Source organism: Camelina sativa, chromosome 12 (assembly GCF_000633955.1).
Source record: "Camelina sativa cultivar DH55 chromosome 12, Cs, whole genome shotgun sequence".
Classification (NCBI taxonomy): domain Eukaryota; kingdom Viridiplantae; phylum Streptophyta; class Magnoliopsida; order Brassicales; family Brassicaceae; genus Camelina; species Camelina sativa.
This window is the reverse complement of record NC_025696.1, coordinates 20423567-20432956: the sequence shown is the minus strand read 5'-3', so window position 1 is coordinate 20432956 and position 9390 is coordinate 20423567. Positions and strand designations below refer to the sequence as shown.

Sequence of the window (9390 nt, the reverse complement as noted above, 5' to 3'; positions counted from 1 at the left end):
CACAAATTAAAAAATTATTATTTAAATGCTTGAGTAACCTTCTTTAGGGTTCTCTAGTAATGGGGTGATTTTGCTTAAGTTCTCTTAGGGTTGCTTTGATTAATTTAGTATTAATTATATAATTAATTAATATGAGAGTAACTTAGAGAGTACCCACCACTAATGATGGTCTAAGAAGCTTGAATGATTGAAAATGATGAAAATATTTTCTTTAAAAACAAAATAAAGAAAAATAAAAAGAAAAAGCATTTGGTTTAGATTCAGATATCTATGATGATAGATCTGAACAAACATAAGCTCAATAGCTTAGATTTAGAGGTTCGTGATGAAATTGAACTTAGAAGCACTTGGCTTAACAAAAGAAATAAAACGAGTTTGATAGTTAAATCAAAATTTGGGAGCAAACCTGTTATGATACCATCTAGGGGTGTCAAACGGGCCAGATGCCCGTGGGCATAGTCCAGTAAGAAGCATAGCGGAGCGGGCATGGGCCTAATCATTAAAGCCCAAATTTTAGCGGGCATAACGGGCCAGACCCGTTTGGTTGGCGGATTGAAGCGGGTTTACCCGTCGCGGGTTGCGGGTTTGCGGATTACCCGATAGAACATTCTCCATCTTCTTCTTCTTCCGTTTTTCATCTTCGTCTCCCAGACTCCCACAGTCCCACTTTCGATCACGTCTTCCATCTTCTTCTACTTTCTTTCGACCGCATCTTCCATCTTCTTCTAAAACTAACAAGGCAATTAGAGATTTACATCTTCTAATCGAGTAAGTGGCACTTATCATGTCCTCTCAATTTCTAAAACTAACAAGACAATTAGAGATTTAAAACTGATTTTTAGGGTCAGATGATTTCAAATTGTACTAGCTAGAGTTATAGAAATTGTGAATTTAAGTCTCAGTGGCGTTTATTTCATCTGTCAGGTTCTTGAGATATTGAGTCATGGTAACAAGAGAGTGAAGCATCAGATTGGTATGACTAAGAACATACGCAGGCCTTAGTTTTATAGCGACTCTGGCTGTAATTTATCATGCTTTCAGCAGTAGAAAGATCAGTTTATAGCGCCTCTGGCTGTAATTTATCCAGTTACGGTTTATTTATCAACCTCAAAGATCAGTTTAGTGCTGCTTCTCAATATGTGTTTGGTTCATATGTTCAGTCTCTGGCATTTGGTCAAATTCGTCTTCTTGGGATCACTTAGATAAGCAGAAGTCGAGAGGCTGAATGAGCAAGCTTGGAGAGAGCTTATGGAGATTCTCTTTGCTATTACTATCGTTCGACATGACTTTTCTAGTGGGTTTCTTCCTTTGGTTGTTACTCTTTTGTTGATCAAGGCTTTACATTGGCTTGCTCTTTTGTTGAATTCATTGAGACTTGTGATATTATGTATCTGATGATGAGTTTTCTATTATAGGTATATGATCGTGGCGACAACAATTGTTGCTATTTTTATGAAAGTATGTTTTTTATGTCACTGATATGATCATGGATGGTCAATGGGAGAAGAAACCAGTTTATACTTTTTTGGCGACTAGTACCGGTACGTGAATCTATGGCACAAGGATGCTCTCTATCTCGAAATTGTGCTACTGTAAGTCTACGTTATGTTTATCTGTAGCTTCAATGGAATAGGGCGATATGCTTCTCTGCTTTTCCACGTTGAGTAGCTTATTTCTGGGATTTTTCAATTAACTGCTTTTGTAATACCCAAACTTGATATCCAGAGCTGGCCAACGGTTGACTTCCTGGCCCGACCCGAAACACTCTTTAAATGCAAAACTACCAGCTAACAACGCAAAACGAACTCTTGACTTAACCAACCTGCAAAAAGAGAGGGGTGAGTAATTGATAATTACTCAGTGAGGGAAAGCCTTAGGGCTCTCGAAGTCTCCACACCCAAACACGCTTAGACAATCCCAAAGTCTAAACCTAAGACAAGCAGCAATCATTGTGTCCTAAATCCTATGACACACAAACATACGCACATATCACACAAATGGAACTACGTACGTCCCATGATACCACGTGTCAAACACGTCAACCCGTGCATTACCGGATTCCTCATGCTTTCGCACTTCTTCCTGCACGTTGTGCATTACCGGATTCCTCATGCTTTCGCACTTCTTCCTGCACATTTTCACTTGCGTATCCGGATTCCTCGTGCTTCTCGCACTTCTTCCACGCACAACCACACGTTGGCTCGTCAGCCAATCTTGATCTACCCGCATTCCGCGCCCGTAGACCACCACACAACTACAAGGAACTCTCCTTGCAGGACTCTCTGCGGCTCTCCTGCATCTACGTGCCTTGGCACCTTATATCCTCACACACAAGCACTTATTTTACCACAACATAACATGTATTCACGCAATCACGCCATCATCAATCAACACGCATAAAATATCCATTTTAGTTCAATATCTAACTCTAAGATACTAATTCTCTTTTCTTATACTTTATCAAAACATATTTATATACTTATAAATATTAATACACTCAACAAACAAATACGGTTACTCATAATATATGCAACTCGTAGGTATACTCAGCTTAATCTTAAACTAAGCAACTATCCAAACACATTTGAATATGTAGAAGACACCAACTAGTCCTCACCTTAGCCACATGAATCAGTCCTTGATTTAGAAATAGCAACAACGCAAATACGGTCCAACAACACTTCTCAATCTGCAACAGTTTATAATAGCCGATCAAAGACCATAACCATGATATTAATCCAATAGAACAACCCTAACCAAAGTCTCATAACTTATACTTATGGTGTTTCCTTTAATTAAATTAATTAGATCAAATTCTAATATAATACACCACAGTTTAGTCCACGTACGATCACATGCTCCCACAATACCAATTCCTCAACCAGCCACAATACACGGATTCACCAATATTATATTAACCAACGTCATCGACAACGTACGTAACCACTAACCATGCATGACACCACAAATTAAGTCATGCACGTTCGATAAACAAGTTTCGGTTCTGGACTCAAATCCTCTGGTTTAGTTGGTTAAGCTTCTCGGCTCAATAATCAATGCAACACAACACAACGACAGACACGAGAAAGAGTTTCGCCGTTTACCTTTCTCGGCGTTTACACTCAATGATTCTTGACGGGTCAGCAACGCCGATCAACAAAGCTTCAAGTCCACAGTTGTCACGTCCTCATCTCTCAACAATCAAACAACAACAAAGCAACAGATCCATCAAGACAATATCAGAAACTTATTCCGCAAGCTACATAATAAAATAGGGTTTCCTTACCCTTAACGACATCTCCGATGGACCACGACTGCTCCGATGAAAGCGGCGGTCATCCGGTGACTCACGGTGGCTAACTGACCAATGATGGTGTTCGACGGTGACTAGCGAGAACCACGGGTCCGTACGGTAAGCTTCTCCTCCACGAGACTCATCACCACAACAACGTCTCTCCATCGTTTCCTTCTTACCGATAACAACACCAACAACAAGAACACAACTTAAGCTTTCCAATACTCAACGATCAAGTTGCTGGTGTGTTTTGAGGGTTCATCGGCTCTCCTCTCTTGCTGAACAAGGACGGCGGCGATATAAGCGTATACACGTTAACACAATTACACAAAATAAACCCTTTTCGTTATGACTTGTTCTTGTTGGGCTTCAATGGGCTTGAAAAGAAAACAAACCAGCCCAATTCCCAATTTCAAAAACCGGGATGTTACAATTCTCCCCACTTAAAATAAATTCGTCTTCGGATTTGCGATTCAGTTTCTCCCCCTCTTAGTGTCTGTCCCAACTTGGAGTGTCCTTAGTTTGATCTCTAATGTTTTAGATTATCCAATCCAACTTGGAGTGTCCTTCTCCTATATGTCCGGTTCCATTTCTTTTCAAACTTTTCTTGTCAACAACGAATCACAAGTTTCCACTTGGTAAAAACTAGTTTCCCTTTACTAGAAATAATTTCTTAATGCTCCTCATTTTCAGCTTTTGATAAGGTAAAACCCAACTCTTCCATTACTATGATTTAATCCAACGCAACATGGGATGTCAAGTAGTCATTATAACACACATCTTTCAATAGTTCTTAAAGTTGAATAGAATACTCCAATTTCCAACAAAAGGTTTTTCCATTACCTCATTACCTTGACTTGTGAAAATAACCAGTTCGCCAACATACAACCTTGTCTAACAATGTTCAAAAGTGTACACATTAACCGTGACCATTACGTTTTTTTTGCAACACAGAGTTACATGATCCACCAAGCTTCCGCTGCGCTCACTCTGTAAAATTGACTTCCCTCTGAAAGTTTTCCAACTTTTAAAAATTAACATAGTGTTTTCCTAACACTCTCTTACGGCTCTTGTTCCGTTTGGTTTACACACTTCCATGCATTTTTTTCAAGGTAGTACTTCTCATGTAATGCACCTTCACCACATAATGTACGTTATGCATTCATTGAACACCAAATAGAAATAATGTCTCCTCATAATCTTTAGTGATCTCCATTTCACTATCCTTACTAGATTCATATACCACCTATCAAACTTCATACATTGTAGACTTAGCGTCTTCCTCTTCTTCCAATCTCTTTTTTTTTTTTAACGTCTTTCGTTTTGACTCTTGATCGAGCTCTACAACTACCCAAGTTGCATCCCTACTGCTAGTCGTCTGTAGCTGTCCACTATCAATCTCCATTGTCACCACACCCTTTTCCATTCGGGTTAAGACAACTTTGAATTATAAACAACATATCTCCAATGAAATGACAAGCAAGAATTTTTTTTTAATCATCTTTAACACGCATACACAGTCTCTGTAGAAGTCCATAATGTGAAATATTTTGTGGTGTCCTCCCACACTTCTCATTTCCACTTCTTCCACTGCAACTCCCTTTTGTGCTCTCCAAGCACTAGAATAAACTCTGCTGTTGAGCTTTATACAAAATCTCATTTTTTAAATTTTGTGGCCCATCCCGATAAACGTTAAACAAAAATATAAACTTGGATATTCGTCAAATGTCCATTTGATTTTAGAAGCTAGTATCCCACACCTTTGTCCACTCGAACATCACGTCCATCCATGTGAGTTGAGTAATTGGTTTAACCATACTAGCAAACTCCTTACCAACTTCCAGTTGTTACATACGACTCCAAGAAAAACTACGGACCTTAGTAGCATTCTTATCCATCAACGTTAACTTCTCCAAGTCAACTTATCACTTCAGCTTCTAAGCCTACACACCCCTCAGGACTGCCTCCCGGGTCGGAACCGGTTTGACATAACCTTGGGCTCTGATACCAAAATTGTAATACCCAAACTCGATATCCGGAGCTGGCCAACGGTTGACTTCCTGGCCCGACCTGAAACACTCTTTAAATGCAAAACTACCAGCTAACAACGCAAAACGAACTCTTGACTTAACCAACCTGCAAAAAGAGAGGGGTGAGTAATTGATAATTACTCAGTGAGGGAAAGCCTTAGGGCTCTCGAAGTCTCCACACCCAAACACGCTTAGACAATCCCAAAGTCTAAACCTAAGACAAGCAGCAATCATTGTGTCCTAAATCCTATGACACACAAACATACGCACATATCACACAAATGGAACTACGTACGTCCCATGATACCACGTGTCAAACACGTCAACCCGTGCATTACCGGATTCCTCATGCTTTCGCACTTCTTCCTGCACGTTGTGCATTACCGGATTCCTCATGCTTTCGCACTTCTTCCTGCACATTTTCACTTGCGTATCCGGATTCCTCGTGCTTCTCGCACTTCTTCCACGCACAACCACACGTTGGCTCGTCAGCCAATCTTGATCTACCCGCATTCCGCGCCCGTAGACCACCACACAACTACAAGGAACTCTCCTTGCAGGACTCTCTGCGGCTCTCCTGCATCTACGTGCCTTGGCACCTTATATCCTCACACACAAGCACTTATTTTACCACAACATAACATGTATTCACGCAATCACGCCATCATCAATCAACACGCATAAAATATCCATTTTAGTTCAATATCTAACTCTAAGATACTAATTCTCTTTTCTTATACTTTATCAAAACATATTTATATACTTATAAATATTAATACACTCAACAAACAAATACGGTTACTCATAATATATGCAACTCGTAGGTATACTCAGCTTAATCTTAAACTAAGCAACTATCCAAACACATTTGAATATGTAGAAGACACCAACTAGTCCTCACCTTAGCCACATGAATCAGTCCTTGATTTAGAAATAGCAACAACGCAAATACGGTCCAACAACACTTCTCAATCTGCAACAGTTTATAATAGCCGATCAAAGACCATAACCATGATATTAATCCAATAGAACAACCCTAACCAAAGTCTCATAACTTATACTTATGGTGTTTCCTTTAATTAAATTAATTAGATCAAATTCTAATATAATACACCACAGTTTAGTCCACGTACGATCACATGCTCCCACAATACCAATTCCTCAACCAGCCACAATACACGGATTCACCAATATTATATTAACCAACGTCATCGACAACGTACGTAACCACTAACCATGCATGACACCACAAATTAAGTCATGCACGTTCGATAAACAAGTTTCGGTTCTGGACTCAAATCCTCTGGTTTAGTTGGTTAAGCTTCTCGGCTCAATAATCAATGCAACACAACACAACGACAGACACGAGAAAGAGTTTCGCCGTTTACCTTTCTCGGCGTTTACACTCAATGATTCTTGACGGGTCAGCAACGCCGATCAACAAAGCTTCAAGTCCACAGTTGTCACATCCTCATCTCTCAACAATCAAACAACAACAAAGCAACAGATCCATCAAGACAATATCAGAAACTTATTCCGCAAGCTACATAATAAAATAGGGTTTCCTTACCCTTAACGACATCTCCGATGGACCACGACTGCTCCGATGACAGCGGCGGTCATCCGGTGACTCACGGTGGCTAACTGACCAATGATGGTGTTCGACGGTGACTAGCGAGAACCACGGGTCCGTACGGTAAGCTTCTCCTCCACGAGACTCATCACAACAACAACGTCTCTCCATCGTTTCCTTCTTACCGATAACAACACCAACAACAAGAACACAACTTAAGCTTTCCAATACTCAACGATCAAGTTGCTGGTGTGTTTTGAGGGTTCATCGGCTCTCCTCTCTTGCTGAACAAGGACGGCGGCGATATAAGCCTATACACGTTAACACAATTACACAAAATAAACCCTTTTCGTTATGACTTGTTCTTGTTGGGCTTCAATGGGCTCGAAAAGAAAACAAACCGGCCCAATTCCCAATTTCAAAAACCGGGATGTTACAGCTTTTACCCTACTGATGCATCTCTCTTTGGGCAGGTAGGGGCCTGCAAATTTTGGTGACTAGTACCGGTACGTGAATCTATGGCACAAGGATGCTCTCTATCTTGAAATTGTGCTACTGTAAGTCTTCTCCTTCGTTACGGATGCATCTCTCTTTGGGCAGGTAGGGGCCTGCAATTTATTTGATATATTGTTTTGAAACAGAGCATACTAAATTTATTTGCAACATAGCATACAAAGATAAGAACTATTACATGTCTACATGTCTGCAACAGAGCATACAAAGATAATAACAGAGCATACAGTTATTTGCTGGTTTAGAGCCTGCAAGCAATTTTTTTGAGAAAATTCCCCTCTTATATATAACTAACTCTAAAACAAAGATAAGAACTATTACATGTCTGAACGTTCGGCCTAGTTTAGAGTTAGAGACGCAAAGCTTTACATTACGTCTAGTTTACTTACCTCTGAAAATACTAAATTTGTTTACATTACGTCTAGAACCCACTCCACAAGAACCCACTTTAGTAGAGATGTCAAAGCCCGCAGGCATGCCCGTTAGTCCGCAAAACTAGGCGGAGCGGGCATGGGCAGAGATACGTTGCCCGCCGCCCGTGGCGGACCTGTCCGCGGCGGATCGCTGAAAATACGGGACCGTCACGGTCCCGTTCGGGCGCGGGCATGCCCGTTTGACACCCCTAATACCATCTATAAGTATTTTTGCAGCAACTTTTGACAAAAAAATTCATTTTGGAAACAATTAGCATCCAATGCATTAACTTTAATATTAGTTACCAAAAATTTCAAAATTAGTTATAGGTAAGATTTATAAAAATAAGGAAATCTTTCTACCTCATTCAAACATAGATATATGATTTCCTTTCATTTTTATTTGAATTTATATTTAAAATTATCTTGAATTATTCTATAATACATTTAGTTAGTAAAAATTGTGATTTTTCATGCATATGATGTAATACAAAATTTTAAAAACAGACATATATTACTCAATAGATGAATAAAAACATATGGGTACAATATCCCACATTGTTTAAAAAAATTGGGCAATGGTTCAGAGTCAAACTATAAAAGAGAGCAAAATGATTTCAAATACAAATGAGTAGAAAGCTTGATTTATCAGGCATTCAAACTTTAAAAAAAATTATTTGGTTTATTCCGGTTCTTTATTTTAAAGATTTTTAAAAGGTTAAATATGATAAATATTATACCGTATGTACACAATATATATTAAAAATTAAGATGATATAGTGTGAGTTAAAATATCTCGGGATGTATTTATATAGCGGGACGAGTTTTATCGATATTTATGTAAATTAAAAAATATCACTAATTCGGTGTTACACGGGTAAAAAATCATTTCATTTTTTGTTATCATTGTCGGTATCAGATAATACATATCTAATTAAATTGATTAAATAAATATTATGTAAAAAATAAAATATATTGCGGTATTATATGGTTTAAACAAGAAAAATATCACTTATTATATAATTATAACATATTTAACCAACAAATACAGCTTATAATTTATATATTTTAGTTATAAATAATTTTGCCCTGTACCGCGGATCCTAATCTAGTGTTACTGAATAATGATGTGAGTTACTTTTGTATTCATTAATTGTAAGATATACAATATATACAATATATACAAGTATAGGAGAGTGTTCTCCAAGTATTATTAGCTTTACATAGATGGAAAATGAATATTACATATTCACCTTATCTATCATTCTTAAGTTTGAAGACACCAAAAAATCAAAATAAATAATTTTTTTATTACGAGAAAACCCTCTCATCAAATGAATGATGGAGATTTGGTGTAAGGAATACCAAATACATAACGATATCAGTACCTTTCTAAGAATCACGGAACCCGAATTCCGGTTTGCAAAATCGGAACCAAAACCGGACGCGTCACCCTAAACCCTAACCCTCTGAAGCTAAGAGAGAGACACAGACTCACTCTCATCGTGTATATAAGAGAGAGGAGACGCTCTTAAACCCTTTCTTCTCCAACTATACCGTTTTTTT

At 38.5% G+C, this 9390-nt stretch overlaps 1 long non-coding RNA gene across 3 annotated transcripts; it reads left to right on the top strand.

The window, feature by feature from the left end:
• Positions 700-1446, top strand: LOC104732333. 3 transcript variants are annotated; one of them, XR_758773.2, is made up of 4 exons: positions 700-768; positions 925-1086; positions 1161-1294; positions 1416-1446. It is a non-coding gene; the product is annotated as an uncharacterized LOC104732333 (long non-coding RNA). The 3 variants fall into 3 exon arrangements; XR_758772.2 differs by lacking the exon at positions 1416-1446 and having other exon boundaries at positions 925-1074; positions 1161-1390; XR_758771.2 differs by lacking the exon at positions 1416-1446 and having other exon boundaries at positions 1161-1390.